The 22,500-nt window shown below is 45.0% G+C and overlaps 2 pseudogenes; one reads left to right on the top strand and one right to left on the bottom strand.

Annotated features, from left to right (window-relative positions):
- Positions 1–7,351: 7,351 nt before the first annotated feature.
- Positions 7,352–14,943, top strand: LOC129115960 (AMSH-like protease; annotated as a pseudogene).
- A 1,841-nt stretch (positions 14,944–16,784) lies between these two features.
- Positions 16,785–22,500, bottom strand: part of LOC129115961 (actin, aortic smooth muscle-like) — an 8,368-nt pseudogene continuing 2,652 nt past the window's right edge.

The raw sequence follows: 22,500 nt of genomic DNA, 5'->3' as shown, positions 1-22,500 counted from the left end.
CGCAGGATCTTTATTTAAGGAATGAAGAGGAGTTTAAGGGAACGAGATTCTTATGATCAGTTTAAGATTTCATTAAGTTCCTTCATGTTTAAGTTCATTCAAAATAACCAAAACATGGAGCCTCAGTTAAAAGACGACTTTTTAGGGTTTATGACTTTCCCCTTAATTTACACACTAATCATCAATTCATCATGCTCTCTAATTAAGTGATAACTGACTGATTAAGTATATCAGGTGGTTTTCTATCAGTGATCTGTCTATATTGTTATACTACTCATACTGTTATTTTTCTTATTTTCTTATGTATCTGTTATTTATCCAGCACATTGCACTGCACCTTTACTGCTTCTTTTGCACTTCTGGTTAGATGCTAAAACTACATTTCGTTGTTCTAGTAGTTGTACTCTGTGCAATGACAATGCAGTTGAATCTAATCTAATCTAGTGGAAACACCTTAAATTAACCGTAGAATCCTTTTATTTTGAAGTCAGTTCTTAATGTTCCTGTCTGTTCAGTCAGTGAAATGAAGGTCAAAGGTCGCTCAGCAGAGGGAATGTGGGCGAGCAGGATGTTTGAGTATCAGCTGAGAACACACCTGAACCACTTCCTGCTCTGTTACTGATCTCAGGTGATCTCAGGTGTGTTCACCTCAACCTTCACGATCACGTCATGTTTTAAAGGTTTGATTTGTCAGAATAAAGGAGGAAGTTAAACTTGTTATGACTACAACACAAGATAAGACTGAATCTGAGAGGCACTAGGACCAGGGGGGCACCTCGTTGAGCAACGCAGCACACCTGGGCAGAGGTGCCCCCTTCAGTCACACACAGGTACAGCAGCATTTACTCAGAGTACGTTGGAGCTGAAGACAACCTGATCTCAGACCAGCAGGTCCACAGATCATCACACTGCTGAGGAAACAACCAATCAGATCGCTTCACACAGTCACATGACGTGAGAGTGAGACAGAAACAGGACCAGTTCTGTCAGGAAATGTTCTAATATACGTCCACATAGTTTATTTATCTTCTGTAGTAAAAGACTACAAAAACACCTTTAAACTGCTGAACCGCCCCTTTAACCCCCCCAGTAATAACTATAACGAGTGAGTCTTTGTGACACAGTGAGGCTCATTTGCATATTAATGTCTGCATATCACCTCATCCACTAATGATCAGCTATCACAGGAGCAGAGACGGTGTTTGATTGGCTGCTCAGTTAAAAGAACTACAAATGTCTTCTTCTCTTGTTTGTGGAGGACGTTTACCTGTCATCAGTTATCTGTTTTTAAATCTAAAGACCGTCAATGAAAGCCTGAAACTCTTCATCGTCCCTCTCTCTTTAAATGACTCTTCATCGTCTTCATCTCTCTCTTTTAAATGACTCTTCATCTTCCTCTCTTTTAAAATGAAATGACTCATCTTCCTCTTCCTTTCCTCTCTCTTTGAATGACTCTTCCTCTTCCTCTCTTTAAATGACTCTTCCTCTTCCTCTCTCTTTAAATGACTCTTCATCTTCCTCCTCTTTTAAATGACTCTTCCTCTTCCTCTCTTTTAAATGACTCTTCTCCTCTGCTCCTCTCTTTAAAATGCTCTCTTTAAATGACTCTTCCTCTTCCTCTCTCTTTAAATGACTCTTCATCTTCCTCTCTCTTTAAATGACTCTTCCTCTTTAAATGACTCTTCATCTTCCTCTCTCTTTAAATGACTCTTCATCTTCCTCTCTCTTTAAATGACTCTTCCTCTCTCTTTAAATGACTCTTCATCTTCCTCTGCTGCTCTTTGAATGACTCTTCCTCTTCCTCTCTCTTTGAATGACTCTTCCTCTTTTTAAATGACTCTTCCTCTCCTCTTTAAATGACTCTTCATCTTCCTCTCTTTTAAATGACTCTTCCTCTTCCTTTAAATGACTCTTTTCCTCTCTCTTTAAATGACTCTTCATCTTCCTCTCTCTCTTTGAATGACTCTTCCTCTTCTCTCTCTTTGAATGACTCTTCCTCTTCCTCTCTCTTTAAATGACTCTTCCTCTCTCTTTGAATGACTCTTCATCTTCCTCTTCTTTAAATGACTCTTCATCTTCCTCTCTTTAAATGACTCTTCATCTTCCTCTGTCTTTAAATGACTCTTCCTCTTCCTCTCTCTTTAAATGACTCTTCATCTTCCTCTCTCTTTAAATGACTCTTCCTCTTCCTCTCTCTTTAAATGACTCTTCCTCTTCCTCTCTTTTCCTCTCTCTTTAAATGACTCTTCATCTTCCTCTGTCTTTAAATGACTCCTCTCTTTAAATGACTCTTCATCTTCCTCTCTCTTTAAATGACTCTTCATCTTCCTCTGCTTTAAATGCTCTTTGAATGACTCTTCCTCTTCCTCTTCTTTGAATCTTCCTCTCTTTAAATGACTCTTCCTCTTCCTCTCTCTTTAAATGACTCTTCCTCTCTCTTTAAATGACTCTTCCTCTCTTTTAAATGACTCTTCCTCTAAATGACTCTTCTCTCTTTGAATGACTCTTCCTCTTCCTCTCTCTTTAAATGACTCTTCCTCTCTCTTTAAATGACTCTTCATCTTCCTCTCTCTTTAAATGACTCTTCCTCTTCCTCTCTCTTTAAATGACTCTTCATCTTCCTCTGTCTTTAAATGACTCTTCCTCTTCCTCTCTCTTTTTAAATGACTCTCTCCTCTTCCTCTGCTGCTCTTTAAATGACTCTTCATCTTCCTCTCTCTTTTAAATGACTCTTCTTCTCTCTTTAAATGACTCTCTTTCTTTGAATGACTCTTCCTCTCTCTTTGAATGACTCTTCCTCTTCCTCTCTTTTAAATGACTCTTCCTCTTCCTCTTCTCTTTAAATGACTCTTCATCTTCCTCTGTGCTTTAAATGACTCTTCCTCTTCCTCTCTCTTTAAATGACTCTTCCTCTTCCTCTCTCTTTGAATGACTCTTCCTCTTCCTCTCTCTTTAAATGACTCTTCCTCTTCCTCTCTCTTTTCCTCTTTAAATGACTCTTCCTCTCTCTTTTAAATGACTCTTCATCTTCCTCTGTCTTTAAATGACTCTTCCTCTTCCTCTCTCTTTAAATGACTCTTCATCTTCCTCTCTCTTTAAATGACCCTTCATCCTCTGCTGCTCTTTGAATGACTCTTCCTCTCTCTTTGAATGACTCTTCATCTTCCTCTCTCTTTAAATGACTCTTCCTTCCTCTCCTCTTCTTTTTAAATGACTCTTCATCTTCCTCTCCTCTTTAAATGACTCTTCCTCTTCCTCTCTCTTTGAATGACTCTTCATCTTCCTCTCTCTTTAAATGACTCTTCCTCTTCCTCTCTTTAAATGACTCTTCCTCTTTCTTTGAATGACTCTTCCTCTCTCTTTGAATGACTCTTCCTCTTCCTCTCTCTTTAAATGACTCTTCCTCTTCCTCTCTCTTTAAATGACTCTTCATCTTCCTCTGCTGCTCTTTAAATGACTCTTCATCTTCCTCTCTTTTGAATGACTCTTCCTCTTCCTCTCTCTTTAAATGACTCTTCCTCTTCTCTTCTCTTTAAATGACTCTTCCTCTTCCTCTCTTTAAATGACTCTTCATCTTCCTCTCTCTTTAAATGACTCTTCCTCTTCTTCTCTTTAAATGACTCTCTTCTGCTCTTTAAATGACTCTTCCTCTCTCTTTAAATGACTCTTCCTCTTCCTCTCTTTAAACGACTCTTCCTCTTTCTTTGAATGACTCTTCCTCTCTCTTTGAATGACTCTTCCTCTTCCTCTCTCTTTAAATGACTCTTCCTCTTCCTCTCTCTTTAAATGACTCTTCATCACACACAGAGGCCTCTCTCTTCTAGCCGTTGCCATGGCGACGTCCTCCGGGCAGAGCTGCTCGTTGGCTGCGTTGGGTTTTAGTTGCTAGTCGTTGGAACGCGGAGAGGAGTGAGAGGTCCTCTCCTCTTTGTCTCCTCTTCTTCTTCTCTCCTCTTCTTCTTCTCTCGTTTAAAGTGACTCACTGGACGTAACAGGTTGCCGTGGTAACCGTGGACTGACTGTTAGCATTAGCCACATGCTAGCTGTTCCTCACAGGAAGTTCTTAAAGGAACATTTCAACCAAATCTGTCTTTAAAGACTCAAACTGCCTGTTGACGTTCTGTGTGTCTGTCTCCTCTGCAGTGAAGCATCATGGGAGATGACAGATGGACGAGCCGGCCGTGGGCCAATCAGAGCCTGTGACACAGACACACACACTCACACACACTCACACACACCACACACACACACACACACACTCACACACACACTCACACTCACACACTCACACACGCTCACACCATCACACACACTCACACACGGAACAAGGGTTCAGCTTAAATACGCTGGTGAGTGTAGTTTTTATGTCTGTGTGTGTGTGTGTGTGTGTGTCTGTGTGTGTGTGTGTGTCTGTGTGTCTGTGTGTGTGTCTGTGTGTGTGTCTGTGTGTGTGTGTGTGTGTGTGTGTGTGTGTGTGTGTCTGTGTGTGTGTGTGTGTGTGTGTGTGTGTGTCTGTGTGTGTCTGTGTGTGTGTGTGTGTGTGTGTGTGTCTGTGTGTGTGTGTGTGTGTGTGTGATCACACTTCATGCTGCAGATAAACAGGGAGATGTGGGACTGCAGACGTAATAATCTTGAATATTTCTGCTTCATTAATAATTATGATGAAAACATTTTCAAAATAAAACCCACGACGACATAAACCAGAACCTTTACTAATACTACTGAAGCTAATGCTAACGCTGCTGTTACCACTATCACTGCTACTTATTACATTTACTTATGCTAGTACTACCACTGTTACTACTACTACTACTGCTTATGCTAGTACTACCACTGTTACTACTACTACTACTGCTTATGCTCCACTGTTACTACCACTGTTACTACTACTACTACTACTACTACTACTACTGCTTATGCTAGTACTACCACTGTTACTACTACTACTACTGCTACTACTACTACTACTACTACTACTACTACTGCTTATGCTAGTACTACACTTGAATTTCCCCATGGGGATCAATAAAGGAATATAATAATTACTACTACTACTACTGCTTATGCTAGTACTACCACTGTTACTACTACTACTACTGCTTATGCTAGTACTACCACTGTTACTACTACTACTACTACTACTGCTTATGCTAGTACTACCACTGTTACTACTACTACTACTACTGCTTATGCTAGTACTACCACTGTTACTACTACTACTACTACTGCTTATGCTAGTACTACCACTGTTACTACTACTACTACTGCTTATGCTAGTACTACCACTGTTACTACCACTGTTACTACTACTGCTTATGCTAGTACTACCACTGTTACTACTACTACTACTACTACTTATGCTAGTACTACCACTGTTACTACTACTACTACTGCTTATGCTAGTACTACCACTGTTACTACCACTGTTACTACTACTGCTTATGCTAGTACTACCACTGTTACTACTACTACTACTACTGCTTATGCTCGTACTACCACTGTTACTACTACTACTACTACTACTACTACTACTGCTGCTTATGCTAGTACTACCACTGTTACTACTACTACTACTGCTACTACTGCTACTACTACTACTGCTGCTTATGCTAGTACTACACTTGAATTTCCCCATGGGGATCAATAAAGGAATATAATAACTACTACTACTACTACTGCTTATGCTAGTACTACCACTGTTACTACTACTACTACTACTGCTTATGCTAGTACTGCCACTGTTACTACTACTACTACTACTAATACTGCTTATGCTAGTACTACCACTGTTACTACTACTACTGCTTATGCTAGTACTACCACTGTTACTACTACTACTACTGCTTATGCTAGTACTACCACTGTTACTACTACTACTACTACTACTGCTTATGCTAGTACTACCACTGTTACTACTACTACTACTACTACTGCTTATGCTAGTACTACCACTGTTACTACTACTACTACTACTACTGCTTACTGCTAGTACTACCACTGTTACTACTACTACTACTACTACTGCTTATGCTAGTACTACCACTGTTACTACTACTACTACTACTACTGCTTATGCTAGTACTACCACTGTTACTACTACTACTACTGCTTATGCTAGTACTACCACTGTTACTACCACTGTTACTACTACTGCTTATGCTAGTACTACCACTGTTACTACTACTACTACTGCTTATGCTAGTACTACCACTGTTACTACTACTACTACTGCTTATGCTAGTACTACCACTGTTACTACCACTGTTACTACTACTGCTTATGCTAGTACTACCACTGTTACTACTACTACTACTGCTTATGCTAGTACTACCACTGTTACTACTACTACTACTGCTTATGCTCGTACTACCACTGTTACTACTACTACTACTACTACTACTACTGCTTATGCTAGTACTACCACTGTTACTACTACTACTACTGCTTATGCTCGTACTACCACTGTTACTACTACTAATACTGCTTATGCTAGTACTACCACTGTTACTACTACTACTGCTTATGCTAGTACTACCACTGTTACTACTACTACTACTACTACGCAACTATTGTTGCTAATGCTACTACTACTGCTAATGCTAGTATTACTACTACTTCTACTACTACTTCTAATGCTACTTGTAGTACTCCTGCTACTACTACCAGTATTACTACTCCAACTATTACTGTTACTGCTAGTACTACTGTTATTTATCTGTTACTACTACTATTACTACTAATGCTACCCTCCAATCAGTATGTCTAATCCTCCTCCATTGTCTCCTCCTCTCATTAATCCTTTCATAAGTATTAATATGTTTGTTATTATGTAGTACTGGGTTGTACTTTGTGTAGTATTTCGTGTGTCTTCCCTCCTGAATAGAGAACACAGTGAACAGAGGAGTGTTTATCCTCCTCTCATGTTAATGAGCTGTGTAACAAGTGCTGCATTCAGGCTCCCAGTGGGGACGGTAAATCTCAGTTTCCTGCCTGAGAGCACAGCTCAGCTGACAGATGTTGATGTGATGTTTGATGAGGTGTTCACTGTCTTTAATATCATGACACTTTATTACTTCAGAGGACTAAACATGAAACTGTCTTTGACTTGTAAAATTAATTAAATATATCTTCATAATATATATAATATATAGAGATATTTTTCTACACTTCTATCGACTCTTGCAGTACTTTTTGTTGCTTTTTATAGTTTTTTTTTCTCTTGAGCCACCTTCTATTCCTTCTACGTGAAAACTTCTCTACAACAAACCTGATAGTGAATCTGACACCGCTAATGCTACTACTACTAATGCTACTACTACTAATGCTACTTCTACTAATGGTACTACCACTAATGCAGAAGAAGCTGGCGGCTGAGCCGGACTACACGGACGTGTCGCTGACGGCGGCGGAGCGAGTGCGGCGCTGGGGAAGATGGGATGCAGCGTTGAGATCAACGAGGACGTCGAGCCGAGCGCTACTTCCGCTCCGGCGTGGAGATGGAGCGCATGGCGGCGGTTTACCTGGAGGAGGGCAGCCTGGAGAACGCCTACGTCCTCTACACCAAGTTCATCACGTGAGGCCTGCGACACGCCGTCGCCATGACGACAGCTTCATCTTTTTGTTTTATTTATTGTTGTGTTATTTATTTAAGGGCACATGTGTTCAGTCTGTTCGTAGAGAAGCTGCCCGCTCACAGAGACTATCAGCACTGCAGCCTTCCAGAGAAGCAGCTCATCATGAAGGTCAATATCTCCTCCATCAATAATACAGTTATTGATTACTGGTCATGAGGAGATGTATCGTGTTAAAAACACAAAGTACTAGTTAAAGCTGTCATCTAGTCCCCAGACCTCTACATCTAGTACCCAGACCTCTACATCTAGACCCCAGACCTCTACATCTAGTACCCAGACCTCTACATCTAGACCCCAGACCTCTACATCTAGTACCCAGACCTCTACATCTAGACCCCAGACCTCTACATCTAGTACCCAGACCTCTACATCTAGTCCCCAGACCTCTACATCTAGACCCCAGACCTCTACATCTAGTCCCCAGACCTCTACATCTAGACCCCAGACCTCTACATCTAGACCCCAGACCTCTACATCTAGTCCCCAGACCTCTACATCTAGACCCCAGACCTCTACATCTAGACCCCAGACCTCTACATCTAGACCCCAGACCTCTACATCTAGACCCCAGACCTCTACATCTAGTCCCCAGACCTCTACATCTAGTCCCCAGACCTCTACATCTAGTCCCCAGACCTCTACATCTAGACCCCAGACCTCTACATCTATTACCCAGACCTCTACATCTAGTCCCCAGACCTCTACAGCAGACCTCTACATCTAGTCCTCAGACCTCTACATCTAGACCCCAGACCTCTACATCTAGACCCCAGACCTCTACATCTAGACCCCAGACCTCTACAGCTAGACCCCAGACCTCTACATCTAGACCCCAGACCTCTACATCTAGTACCCAGACCTCTACATCTAGTCCCCAGACCTCTACATCTAGACCCCAGACCTCTACATCTAGACCCCAGACCTCTACATCTAGACCCCAGACCTCTACAGCTAGACCCCAGACCTCTACATCTAGTCCCCAGACCTCCACATCTGGTTTTCACTGTGTGTTATTGTGTGCAGGTACATTTCCTTGCTGTCTAGTAGCAGTACTAATGCTCATATTATTATTATTAGTAGTAGTAGTCGTAGTATTTATGTTCCCTCTTTGTGTCTATAGAAACTTCAGGAAGTGGCGTTTCCTCGTAAAGACGAGTTGAAGAAACGTCTTCAGGAGAAATACAGCAGGGAACACACAGAGTACCTCAGAGCCCAGGTGTGTGTGTGTGTGTGTGTGTGTGTGTGTGTGTGTGTGTGTGTGTGTGTGTGTGTGTGTGTGTGTGTGTGTGTGTGTGTGTGTGTGTGTGTGTGTGTGTGTGTGTGTGTGTTTCGGGGGGGGGGGGTGTGTGTCGTCCAATCACATTGCACCATGTATTTGCAGTTTGAACCTGTTAATCAGATCAAATGACGGTTTGTTTGACCGGCTCTGTCTCAGGAACAGTCACTGAACGTTTTTCTTGTGACTTCCTGTCAGGCGGCTGCGGCGACGGCGGCGGTTTGTGGCCAGCAGCTGCAGCGTCTCTCCCTATTGGGCGAAGACAGGAGGCGCTGCCTGTTATTGGAGGAGGAGCGTCAGCGTGTCGCCGCCCTGCGACGCATGCAGATCGAATCAGAGCAGTTTCGCTACTTCGAGGACCAGCTGAGGCGTCAGGACCTGGCCAATAGGAGAGGAGAGGAGGAGGGGCCAAAGGTGACCGAACACTGTAGTACTAACACTTAGTATCAGTACTACTTGTAGTATATGTGTACTGACATGTTCGTCCTTCAGGTGGAGACCAAAGTGCCTGAGGTGACGGACGGCTCCTGTTTGTCTCGGCAGCCAATCAGAGATGGCGTACGATCCCAGGGGGCGGATCCTAACAGGAACAGGTCGCTAGCACCGGTCAGCCAACCAGCTGCCACGCTGGCTGGAGTACACAGTTAGTACACACACACACACACACACACACACACAGAAATGTACCTGACAACCAGAGCCTTTGTGTTTAAATCATAGACTGTGTATAAGAAGTGGACGTAGTCATCGTCACGTCCCTCATTGGTTTGTGGACATTTTGAAGCAATTTCACTGTCGCCAACTTGGAGTGACGTAGAGACGCCGTATACGTCTCTGGTGTGGACCTGTCAATCAGTGTGTAGCCCCGCCCTAAAGCATCCCCTGCTTTATGGTCTGTTTGACTCTAAATGGAGCATCATTTACTAAATGAACATCATGCTGTATTGAAGAAGACTTGAAACTAGAGATTGAGACCATAAACTCATGTTTACAATGTTTACTGAGGGAATAAATCAAGAGAGAAGTAGAGTCATTTTCTCATAGACTTCTATACAACCAGAGGAGTCGCCCCCTGGTGGACAGCAGAGAGAATGCAGCTTTAACACATGAGGCTTTGACTTCACTTCTCTCCAAGTCTTACGGTTCGTATATGAAGGTTTGTGTTTGTTTGTTTGTTTTGTGTGCAGCTCAGAGGGTGGAGGGTTTGAGGCGGGTGGTGATTCCCAGAGATCTGACGTATCGTTTCCTCCTGCTGGCTGAATCCAACACAGCCAGAGGGATAGAGACCTGTGGAGTCCTCTGTGGACGACTGGTGAGACCGTTAACTCTTTACAGGTGATCCATCTCACCTGAGCTGCTCACTAACCGTCCTGACCGTCTCCCCTCAGACGCACAACGAGTTCATGCTGACTCACGTCGTCATCCCCAAACAGTCCGCTGGTCCGGATTACTGCGACATGGAGAACGTGGAGGAACTCTTCAGTTTCCAGGACCAACATAGCCTGCTGACCCTCGGCTGGATACACGTAAGACTCCCAGTTAAACACGCTAAATACACGCTAAACACATGTTATTCACGCGCTAAATACACGCTAAACACATGTTAAACACACGTTAAACACGTGTTTAAAAGACGTTAAAAGATGTTAAACACGCTAAAGACACGTTAAACATATTAAAGACACTTTAACACTTGTTAAACACGCGCTTAACACACACTCAACAAGTTAAACACACACTTAACACACACTCAACAAGTTAAACACACACTTAACACACACTCAACAAGTTAAACACGCTAAAGACGTGTTTAAAAGACGTTAAAAAACAATGTTAAACAAGTTGAACAGACGCTATACTTAAAAACATGTTAAAGACGTTAGACACGCGCTTAACAAGTTAAACACATGCTAAAGACACGTTAGACACACGCTAAACAAGTTAAACACATGCTAAAGTCCCATTAGACACACGCTAAACAAGTTAAACACATGCTAAAGTCACATTGGAGACACGCTAAACACATGTTAAACACACGTTTAACACACAATCTGAATACACACTCAACACACACTACTCACAGAAACACATTATTGAGCTCTAGAGATCAACCCTGACCTTCAGAAACAGCAGATGACTAAACAGTCTCCACTCAAAAACCACAACTTTTTAAATAAGGGAGTTGAGCTCGTTTGTAAACAACTCGTCTTGCCTTCATTCTGGGGACTTTCCTTATATTTATTATCCTGGCTGTCATTTCATTTAAACCTTAAAAGGTCAATAAGGTAAATTATTTGTTCAACATATTGTGTTGTTGTCCAGCGGATGTTTTGAGTCCTCACAGTGATATCAACCGGAGACATGTAACATAAACAGTGTGGGGTCCTCACAACGTCACTAAACCACCCGGGATATTAATCAGGGACACGTAACATATCTGAATAAACCGCTCCACCTGTGTGGGCGGTCAGCTGTCGGTCCCCATAGCGTCGTGTAAACCAGTAATCACACACGGACAAAAATGACCTCCGTTGTACGTTTTCAACCGCTTCATTTGCATGATCAAAAATCTCCATGGCAACAGTGCCTGTGGTCGAGCAACAGATGAGAGGGGGGACAGAGATAGGAACTCACAGAAAGAGGTCTCACTCTGCAGCTCTGTGCTGTGTCCCCACAACGTCAGAGACAGGTCTGTGTCCCCACAACGTCAGAGACAGGTCTGTGTCCCCACAATGTCAGAGACAGGTCTGTGTCCCCACAATGTCAGAGACAGGTCTGTGTCCCCACAACGTCAGAGACAGGTCTGTGTCCCCACAATGTCAGAAACAGGTCTGTGTCCCCACAATGTCAGAAACAGGTCTGTGTCCCCACAACGTCAGAGACAGGTCTGTGTCCCCACAAGAGTCAGGTCTGTGTCCCCAGAGAGACAGGTCTGTGTCCCCACAATGTCAGAGACAGGTCTGTGTCCCCACAATGTCAGAGACAGGTCTGTGTCCCCACAACGTCAGAGACAGGTCTGTGTCCCCACAACGTCAGAGACAGGTCTGTGTCCCCACAATGTCAGAGACAGGTCTGTGTCCCCACAACAGTCAGTCAGAAACAGGTCTGTGTCCCTGTGTCCCCACAATGTCAGAGACAGGTCTGTGTCCCCACAACGTCAGAGACAGGTCTGTGTCCCCACAATGTCAGAGACAGGTCTGTGTCCCCACAACGTCAAAGACAGGTCTGTGTCCCCAGTCAGGTCTGTGTCCCCACAAGAGACAGGTCTGTGTCCCCACAATGTCAGAGACAGGTCTGTGTCCCCACAACGTCAGAAACAGGTCTGTGTCCCCAAAGTCAGAGACAGGTCTGTGTCCCCACAATGTCAGTCAGGTCTGTGTCCCCACAACGTCAGAGACAGGTCAGAAACAGGTCTGTGTCCCCACAACGTCAGAGACAGGTCTGTGTCCCCACAAGATTCAGTAGGTCTGTGTCCCCACAATGTCAGAGACAGGTCTGTGTCCCCACAATGTCAAAGACAGGTCTGTGTCCCCACAATGTCAAAGACAGGTCTGTGTCCCCACAACGTCAGAGACAGGTCTGTGTCCCCACAATGTCAGAAGACAGGTCTGTGTCCCCACAATGTGTCAGTTCAGACAGGTCTGTGTCCCCACAATGTCAGAGACAGGTCTGTGTCCCCACAACGTCAGACTGAGTCAGGTCTGTGTCCCCACAATGTCAGAGACAGGTCTGTGTCCCCACAACGTCAGAGACAGGTCTGTGTCCCCACAATGTCAGAGACAGGTCTGTGTCCCCACAATGTCAGTTTCAGGTCTGTGTCCCCACAACGTCAGTTAGACAGGTCTGTGTCCCCACAATGTCAGAGACAGGTCTGTGTCCCCACAATGTCAGAAACAGGTCTGTGTCCCCACAATGTCAGAGACAGGTCTGTGTCCCCACAATGTCAAAGACAGGTCTGTGTCCCCACAACGTCAAAGACAGGTCTGTGTCCCCACAACGTCAGTTAGTCAGGTCTGTGTCCCCACAATGTCAGAGACAGGTCTGTGTCCCCACAATGTCAGAGACAGGTCTGTGTCCCCACAATGTCAGAGACAGGTCTGTGTCCCCACAATGTCAGGTCTGTGTCCCCACAATGTCAGAAACAGGTCTGTGTCCCCACAGGTCTGTGTCCCCACAACGTCAGAGACAGGTCTGTGTCCCCAAAGCGTCAGGTCTGTGTCCCCACAACGTCAGTCAGTCAGGTCTGTGTCCCCACAATGTCAAAGACAGGTCTGTGTCCCCACAATGTCAGTTAGTCAGGTCTGTGTCCCCACAATGTCAGAGACAGGTCTGTGTCCCCAGTCCCCAGGTCTGTGTCCCCACAATGTCAAAGACAGGTCTGTGTCCCACAACGTCAGTTAGTCAGGTCTGTGTCCCCACAATGTCAAAGACAGGTCTGTGTCCCCACAACGTCAAAGACAGGTCTGTGTCCCCACAATGTCAAAGTCAGGTCTGTGTCCCCACAATGTCAAAGACAGGTCTGTGTCCCCACAACGTCAGTTAGACAGGTCTGTGTCCCCACAATCAGTCAAATGAGAGACAGGTCTGTGTCCCCACAATGTCAAAGACAGGTCTGTTCCCCAGACAGGTTTGTTCGTGACCTTTGACCTCTGACCCTTTCAGACTCATCCCACTCAGACGGCCTTCCTCTCCAGCGTCGACCTTCACACTCACTGTTCTTATCAGCTGATGCTGCCGGAAGCCGTCGCCATCGTGTGTGCTCCCAAACACAACGAGTAGGTCTCTCACACACACACACACACATTGATCACTGATTAATATGTATTAGGAGGACTTTCTCATTGAACCCCCCCCCAGTACCGGTGTGTTCAGGTTAACGGGTCCCGGGATGTCGGAGGTTTCTGTCTGCAGACTGAAAGGTTTCCATCCTCACTCCAAGGAGCCTCCTCTCTTCAGTGTGAGAACCCTCTTCTGTGATTGGACCAAAGACATGACACTCTACAGACCCTGACCAATCAGAGCCCTCCGTCTGTGACCACTGCTCCGCTCTGAACGCCCCACGCTCATTTTAGTCTCTGAACGCCCCCACGCTCATTTTAGTCTCTGAACGCCCCACTCTTTTAGCTCTGAACATTTTAGTCTCTGGCAACACGCTCATTTTAGTCTCTGAACGCCCCATGCTCTTTTAGTCTCTGAACGCCCCCACGCTCATTTTAGTCTCTGAACGCCCCACGCTCATTTTAGTCTCTGAACGCCACACGCTCATTTTAGTCTCTGAACGCCCCCACGCTCATTTTAGTCTCTGAACGCCCCATCTCTTTTAGTCTCTGAACGCCACACGCTCTTTTAATCTCTGAACGCTCTGACACGCTCATTTTAGTCTCTGAACGCCCCACGCTCATTTTAGTCTCTGAACGCCCTCTGAACGCTCGCTCATTTCAGTCTCTGAACGCCCCACGCTCATTTTAGTCTCTGAACGCCCCACGCTCATTTTAGTCTCTGAGTCTTTTAGTCTCTGAACGCCACACGCTCTTTTAATCTCTGAACGCCCCACGCTCATTTTAGTCTCTGAACGCCCCATGCTCTTTTAGTCTCTCTTTTAATCTCTGAACGCCCCACGCTCTTTTTAGTCTCTGAACGCCACACACTCATTTCAGTCTCTGAACGCCCCACGCTCTTTTTAGTCTCTGAACGCCACACACTCATTTCAGTCTCTGAACGCCCCACGCTCATTTTAGTTTCTGAACGCCCCATTTTAGTTTCGCTCTTTTTAGTCTCTGAACGCCCCTCCGAATGTTGTACTGTTCCTTTAAAGATGTAAATGAGGTGACTCATGCAGGTAAACCTTTTCTGATTCCCCCTCTCTCTCCCTCTGTGTGTCTCTCGCCCTCCCAGGTGTGTAAACATGTGGTTCTGAGGGACTCAAAGATCAGCCTGCTGGACCTCAGGTGACAGACAGGAGGCGCCGTCCGACTGTTTACTGCTGGATGCCTTTAATCTGTGAAGAGGAAACTGTGAACACGTGTGTGTGTGTGTGTGTGTGTGTGTGTGTGTGTGTGTGTGTGTGTGTGTGTGTGTGTGTGTGTGTGTGTGTGTGTGTGTGTGTGAGAGTGTGAGTGTGCGTGAGTGTGTGTGTGTGTGTGTGTGTGTGTGTGAACTGTGTTTTATCAAAGTGTTCAGTGTGTTTGATTTGCTTTAAATCAGTGTGTGTGTGTGTGTGTGTGTTTTTTTAATGAAGAACAAACAAGAATTGTTTTATCAAAGTCATTGTTCATTTTTTTATTTGAGTTATAAAATGTTTGATTTGCTTTAAATCAGCTGTAAATAGATATAAATCTCTATTTTTGCTGTTTATGGTTCAGTTTCTGCTGCAGTGAAACGTCTGAAGTGTTTAATGAAGAACAAACAAGAGAACCAACAACATGAGAAGTCAGAGACTCTCCTTCATTAAAACGACTCTCTCCTTCATTAAAAAACAACGACTCTCTCCTTCATTAAAACAACTAAAACGACTCTCCTTCCTTCATTAAAACAACGACTAAAAACAACGACTCTCTCCTTCATTAAAACATCTAAAAACAACGACTCTCCTCCTTCATTAAAACAACGACTCTCTTCCTTCATTAAAACAACGACTCTCCTTCATTAAAACAACGACTCTCTCCTTCATTAAAACTAAAACAACGACTCTCTCTCCTTCATTAAAACAACGACTTCTCCTTCATTAAAACAACGACTCTCTCCTTCATTAAAACGACTCTCTCCTTCATTAAAACAACGACTCTCTCCTTCATTAAAACAACGACTCTCTCCTTCACTAAAACAACGACTCTCTCCTTCATTAAAACATTAAAAACGACTCTCTCCTTCATTAAAACAACTCTCCTTCATTAAAACAACGACTCTCCTTCATTAAAACAACGACTCTCTCCTTCATTAAAACGACTCTCCTTCATTAAAACAACGACTCTCTCCTTCATTAAAACAACGACTCTCTCCTTCATTAAAACAACGACTAAAACAACGACTCTCCCTTCATTAAAACAACCTCTCCTTCATTAAAACAACGACTCTCCCTTCATTAAACGACTCTCCTTCATTAAAACGACTCTCTCCTTCATTAAAACGACTCTCCTTCACTAAAACGACTCTCTCCTTCACTAAAACGACTCTCCTTCATTAAAACGACTCTCTCCTTCACTAAAACAACGACTCTCTCCTTCATTAAAACGACTCTCCTTCATTAAAACGACTCTCCTTCATTAAAACGACTCTCTCCTTCACTAAAACGTTTACGCTCTCGTTCTCTTGGCGTTTCCTCACATTGTTTTTGAGTTTGTGATTCACCGTTTGAACTTTATGAATGAAGTGTTTCAAAACATTCACTGTTCAGTTTTTTGTGAAATTTGTTTTATTAAATATTTGCTCTGCTTTTAAATCGGCTGCTGACTGTGAATAGATTAGTTAGTAGAATATTATGAGGACACGCCGCTCAAGCTGCTGTCAATCAAACTGAGGACACGCCCCTCAAGCTGCTGTCAATCAAACTGAGGACACGCCCCTCCAGCTGAGATATAAAGAAGTTTTTCTTTCATCTCACATCTTTACGTGTTGACATAATTTTTTAACACAAAAACGGACGAAATGTGATTTCAGTTTGACTCTTAATAATTTTCAATGTAATTTATAGAAATATGAAGTCTGGTTTGTCTCTTAATAATAATAATTAGTATAATAATGATAATCTCATAATAATGATAATAATAATGATAATAATAATAATAATTATTATTATTATTATTATAATAATGGTAATCTCATAAAAATGATAATAATGATAATCTGATATGAAATAAACAGAAACACAGTTTATCTTGTATGAGAGCTCTTTATTGTCATCCTGGGCCAATCATCTGTCACTTCCATGTTGGTGACATCACACACACTTTACAGAGCCATGCCTCCTGTTCACCTCCAGCTGTGACATCATCATCAAACCGCGTGACATCATCACTATGCTGTGAACGTGCTGCATGACGATGGAAGATGACAACATTCAAGCTTTATTCATCAAAAATAAAAACACTTTTTGACACAAACAAACATGGAGGACAGGAAGGGGGCGGGGCCAGGGTGGAGCACGGGGGGGGGGGTAAAGATGGAGGACAAGCGGCACATTCACAGTTTTAAGGTGACGACAGGAGGAGGAAGTTTGAGCTGTAGATTTATCTGAAAAGATGACATCACTTCCTTTATCAGAATAAAAGAAATACGTTTGGATCTTAATTTGAAAGAGCGGCGTCCTGCAGCTGTTCAGGGATCTGATCTGGGACCAGCTGGTTCTCCATGAGGGTTAAAGTGAGGGGGGGGGGGACACCCAGACGGCGTCTCTAGAAGCACTTGCGGTGGACGATGGACGGCCCGGCCTCGTCGTACTCCTGCTTACTGATCCACATCTGCTGGAAGGTGGAGAGGGAGGCCAGGATGGAGCCGCCGATCCACACCGAGTACTTCCTCTCTGGGGGGGCGATGATCTGCAGGAGGAGATAAAGGTCAAAGGTTAAGACTCTCTGGAGACGCCCACTGTACCTGAGCGGGGCCGCGACCCTCACCTTGATCTTCATGGTGCTGGGGGCCAGAGCCGTGATCTCCTTCTGCATGCGGTCTGCGATACCCGGGTACATGGTGGTCCCGCCCGACAGCACGTTGTTGGCGTACAGGTCTTTACGGATGTCGATGTCACACTTCATGATGCTGTTGTAGGTCGTCTCGTGGATTCCTGCCGACTCCATACCTGCAGGACGGACCAGGAGGAGGACCAGGAGGAGGACCAGGAGGAACAAAAAAAACAGTTTAATTTCATTGATGAAATATTGAATATTCTGAAGTTCAGTCAGAGTTTCACTGATTTTAGTCACATGACTGTTGGTCTCAGCAGACAGACAGACAGGCAGACAGACAGACCGATGAAGGAGGGCTGGAACAGGGTCTCTGGACAGCGGAACCTCTCGTTGCCGATGGTGATGACTTGTCCGTCCGGCAGCTCGTAGCTCTTCTCCAGAGAGGACGAGGTCGCCGCCGTCCGCCATCTCGTTCTCGAAGTCCAGCGCCACGTAGCAGAGCTTCTCCTTGATGTCCCGGACGATCTCCCTCTCCGCTGAGGACACACGGCACAGCGGGTCAGAACCCAGCCACGTTACCACGGCGACACTAACCTGCCGGAGACGGCGGCCTACCCGTGGTGACGAAGCTGTAGCCGCGCTCCGTCAGGATCTTCATGAGGTAGTCGGTGAGGTCGCGACCCGCCAGGTCCAAACGCATGATGGCGTGAGGGAGAGCGTAACCCTCGTAGATCGGAACGTTGTGGGTCACACCATCTCCAGAGTCCAGCACGATACCTGGAGGGAGACAGGTAGAGAGGGAGACAGGTAGAGAGGGAGACAGGTAGACAGGTAGAGAGGGAGGTAGAGAGAGAGGTAGAGAGGGAGACAGGTAGGGAGAGAGGTAGAGAGGGAGACAGGTAGAGAGGGAGGTAGAGAGAGAGGTAGAGAGAGAGGTAGAGAGAGAGGTAGAGAGGGAGGTAGAGAGAGAGACAGGTAGAGAGGGAGACAGGTAGAGAGAGAGGTAGAGAGAGAGACAGGTAGAGAGAGAGGTAGAGAGAGAGACAGGTAGAGAGGAGGTAGAGAGGTAGAGAGAGAGGTAGAGAGAGAGAGGTAGAGAGAGAGACAGGTAGAGAGGGAGACAGGTAGAGAGAGAGGTAGAGAGGGAGACAGGTAGAGAGAGAGGTAGAGAGAGAGACAGGTAGAGAGGGAGACAGGTAGAGAGGGAGACAGGTAGAGAGAGAGACAGGTAGAGAGGGAGACAGGTAGAGAGGAGGTAGAGAGGAGACAGGTAGAGAGGGAGACAGGTAGAGAGAGAGGTAGAGAGGGAGACAGGTAGAGAGACAGGTAGAGAGGGAGACAGGTAGAGAGGGACACGGTTAGACAGAGAGGTAGAGAGACAGACAGGTCAGTATGTCTTGCAGCATCCTTAAACTGAAGGTCGTAACTATATGATTTATCATAAACATAAACAGGAGGAGGAAGAGGAGGAGGAAGAGGAGGAGGAGGAAGAGGGAGGAGGAGGAGGAAGAGGAGGAGGAGGAAGAGGAGGAGGAGGAAGAGGAGGAGGAGAAGAGGAAGGAGGAGGAGGAGGAGAGGAGGAGGAGGTCCAACCTGTGGTTCTTCCGGAGGCGTACAGAGACAGGACGGCCTGGATGGCCACGTACATCGCCGGAACATTAAAGGTCTCGAACATGATCTATAACACAGTCATTATGATTATGATTATTATTATTATATTATTATTATTAGTAGTATTATTATTATTATTAATTAATACTATTATGATTATTATTATTATTATCATTATGATTATGATTATTATTATTATCATTATTATTATTATTATTATTATATTATTATTATTATCATCATTATGATTATTATTATTATTATTATTATTATCATTATTATTATTATTATTATTATTATTATCAATTATTGTTATTATTATTATCATTATTATCATTATCATCATCATTATTATTATTATCATCACCATTATCATCATCATTATTATTATTATTATTATTATTATTATCATCATTATTATTATTATTATTATCATCATCATCATCATTATTATTATTATTATTATTATTATTATTATTATTATTATTATCATTATTATTATATTATCATTATTATTATTATACTTTATATTATTCTTTTATACTTTATGTTATATATTTATATTATGTACATCTAATATGTATCTATTATTACTATCCATGGTACTATAAGTAGTACAGTCAGCAGTAGTACCATCAGTAGTACTCTCAGTAGTACTCTCAGCAGTAGTACTCTCAGTCAGTAGTACTCTCAGCAGTAGTACTCTCAGTAGTACTCTCAGTAGTACTCTCAGCAGTAGTACTCTCAGTAGTACTCTCAGTAGTACTCTCAGTAGTACTCTCAGCAGTACTCTCAGTAGTAGTACTCTCAGTAGTAGTAGTACTCTCAGTAGTAGTACTCTCAGTAGTACTCTCAGTAGTACTCTCAGTAGTAGTACTCTCAGTCAGTAGTACTCTCAGTAGTAGTACTCTCAGTAGTAGTACTCTCAGTAGTACTCTCAGTAGTACTCTCAGTAGTACTCTCAGTAGTACTCTCAGCAGTAGTACTCTCAGTAGTACTCTCAGTAGTACTCTCAGTAGTAGTACAGTCAGTAGTAGTACTCTCAGTAGTACTCTCAGTAGTAGTACAGTCAGTAGTAGTACTCTCAGTAGTACTCTCAGTAGTACTCTCAGTAGTACTCTCAGTAGTAGTACTCTCAGTAGTACTCTCAGTAGTACTCTCAGCAGTAGTACTCTCAGTAGTACTCTCAGTAGTACTCTCAGCAGTAGTACTCTCAGCAGTAGTACTCTCAGCAGTACTCTCAGTACTCTCAGCAGTACTCTCAGCAGTACTCTCAGCAGTACCTGTGTCATCTTCTCCCGGTTGGCCTTGGGGTTCAGAGGAGCTTCCGTCAGGAGGGTGGGATGTTCTTCTGGAGCGACTCGCAGCTCGTTGTAGAACGAGTGATGCCAGATCTGACCAATCACAGATCAGATCACATGATCACAGTTATTGATCAGGATCATTAACACGTGGATCAATATTAATATCAGGATATCTGGATATCACAGACCTTCTCCATGTCGTCCCAGTTGGTGATGATTCCGTGTTCGATCGGATACTTCAGGGTCAAGATTCCTCGTTTACTCTGAGCCTCGTCTCCAACGTAGCTGTCCTTCTGACCCATACCCACCATCACCCCCTGAGAGACAGACAGGCAGGGAGGGAGACAGGCAGGGAGACAGGGAGACAGGCAGGGAGACAGGGAGAGAGACAGGGAGACAGGGAGACAGGGAGAGAGACAGGGAGACAGGGAGACAGGGAGACAGGGAGAGACAGGGAGAGGGAGACAGGGAGAGACAGGGAGAGAGACAGGGAGACAGGGAGAGAGACAGGGAGACAGGGAGAGACAGGGAGACAGGGAGAGAGACAGGGAGACAGGGAGAGAGACAGAGACAGGGAGACAGGGAGAGAGACAGGGAGAGAGACAGGGAGAGAGGGAGAGAGACAGGGAGACAGGGAGAGAGGGAGAGAGACAGGGAGACAGGGAGAGAGGGAGAGAGACAGGGAGAGAGACAGGGAGACAGGGAGAGAGACAGGGAGAGAGACAGGGAGACAGGGAGACAGGGAGAGAGACAGGGAGACAGGGAGAGAGACAGGGAGAGGGAGACAGGGGGAGAGAGAGACAGGGAGACAGGGAGAGACAGGGAGAGGGAGACAGGGAGAGAGGGAGAGAGACAGGGAGACAGGGAGAGAGGGAGAGAGACAGGGAGAGAGAGAGGGAGAGAGACAGGGAGACAGGGAGAGAGACAGGGAGAGAGACAGGGAGACAGGCAGGGAGACAGGGAGAGAGACAGGGAGGGAGACAGGGAGACAGGGAGGACAGGGAGACAGGGAGAGAGACAGGGAGAGAGGGAGAGAGACAGGGAGACAGGGAGAGAGACAGGGAGACAGGGAGAGGGAGGAGAGAGACAGGGAGACAGGGAGACAGGGAGAGGGGGAGAGACAGGGAGACAGGGAGACAGGGAGGAGACAGGGAGACAGGGAGGGAGACAGGGAGACAGGGAGACAGGGAGGAGACAGGGAGAGGGAGACAGGAGAGGGGGGAGACAGGGAGACAGGGAGAGAGACAGGGAGACAGGGAGACAGGGAGGACAGGAGACAGGGAGGGGGAGACAGGGAGACAGGGAGGGAGACAGGGAGACAGGGAGACAGGGAGAGGGAGACAGGGAGAGACAGGGAGACAGGGAGAGAGACAGGGAGAGAGACAGGGAGAGGACAGGACAGGGAGACAGGGAGACAGGGAGACAGGGAGAGGAGAGACAGGGAGACAGGGAGACAGGGAGACAGGGAGAGAGACAGGGAGACAGGGAGACAGGGAGAGAGACAGACAGGGAGAGAGACAGACAGGCAGAGAGACAGACAGGTCAGTGTTTATCAGAGAGACGAGGGATTTGAAGACAAACATCAGAACATTTTAAAACACAATAAAGAAAAATGATTTCAGTATTTTAAATCTATTTCTTGGGCTGCAGTCTTCACTCAGGTCCTCATCCTCCAGGGGGCGTGGCCTATCCACATGCCCTTTGGATGAACCAAAGTGTTAGCATTAGCATTAGCTCCTGTGGTACCTGGTGGCGGGGCCGGCCCACGATGGAGGGGAAGACGGCTCTGGGGGCGTCGTCTCCAGCGAAGCCGGCCTTACAGAGACCGGACCCGTTATCACAGACCAGAGCGGTGCTCTCCTCATCATCACACATGACTGCAGAGGACGACGGAGGACGAAGGACGAGTCACACTGAGGACAGACACACAGCACTGATGGATATATATAGAAGTACATACACGTACTTATTATGCAGAACGAGTACTTTTGGTTCTTTAAGTATACTTTGATGCTGATACTTTTGTACTTTTCCTTAAGCAGCATTTTGAATGC

The sequence above is a fragment of the Anoplopoma fimbria genome, unplaced genomic scaffold, assembly GCF_027596085.1.
Source record: "Anoplopoma fimbria isolate UVic2021 breed Golden Eagle Sablefish unplaced genomic scaffold, Afim_UVic_2022 Un_contig_7774_pilon_pilon, whole genome shotgun sequence".
Classification (NCBI taxonomy): domain Eukaryota; kingdom Metazoa; phylum Chordata; class Actinopteri; order Perciformes; family Anoplopomatidae; genus Anoplopoma; species Anoplopoma fimbria.
Note: the sequence above shows the minus strand (reverse complement) of the source record. Positions and strands in the feature narration are given on the sequence as shown.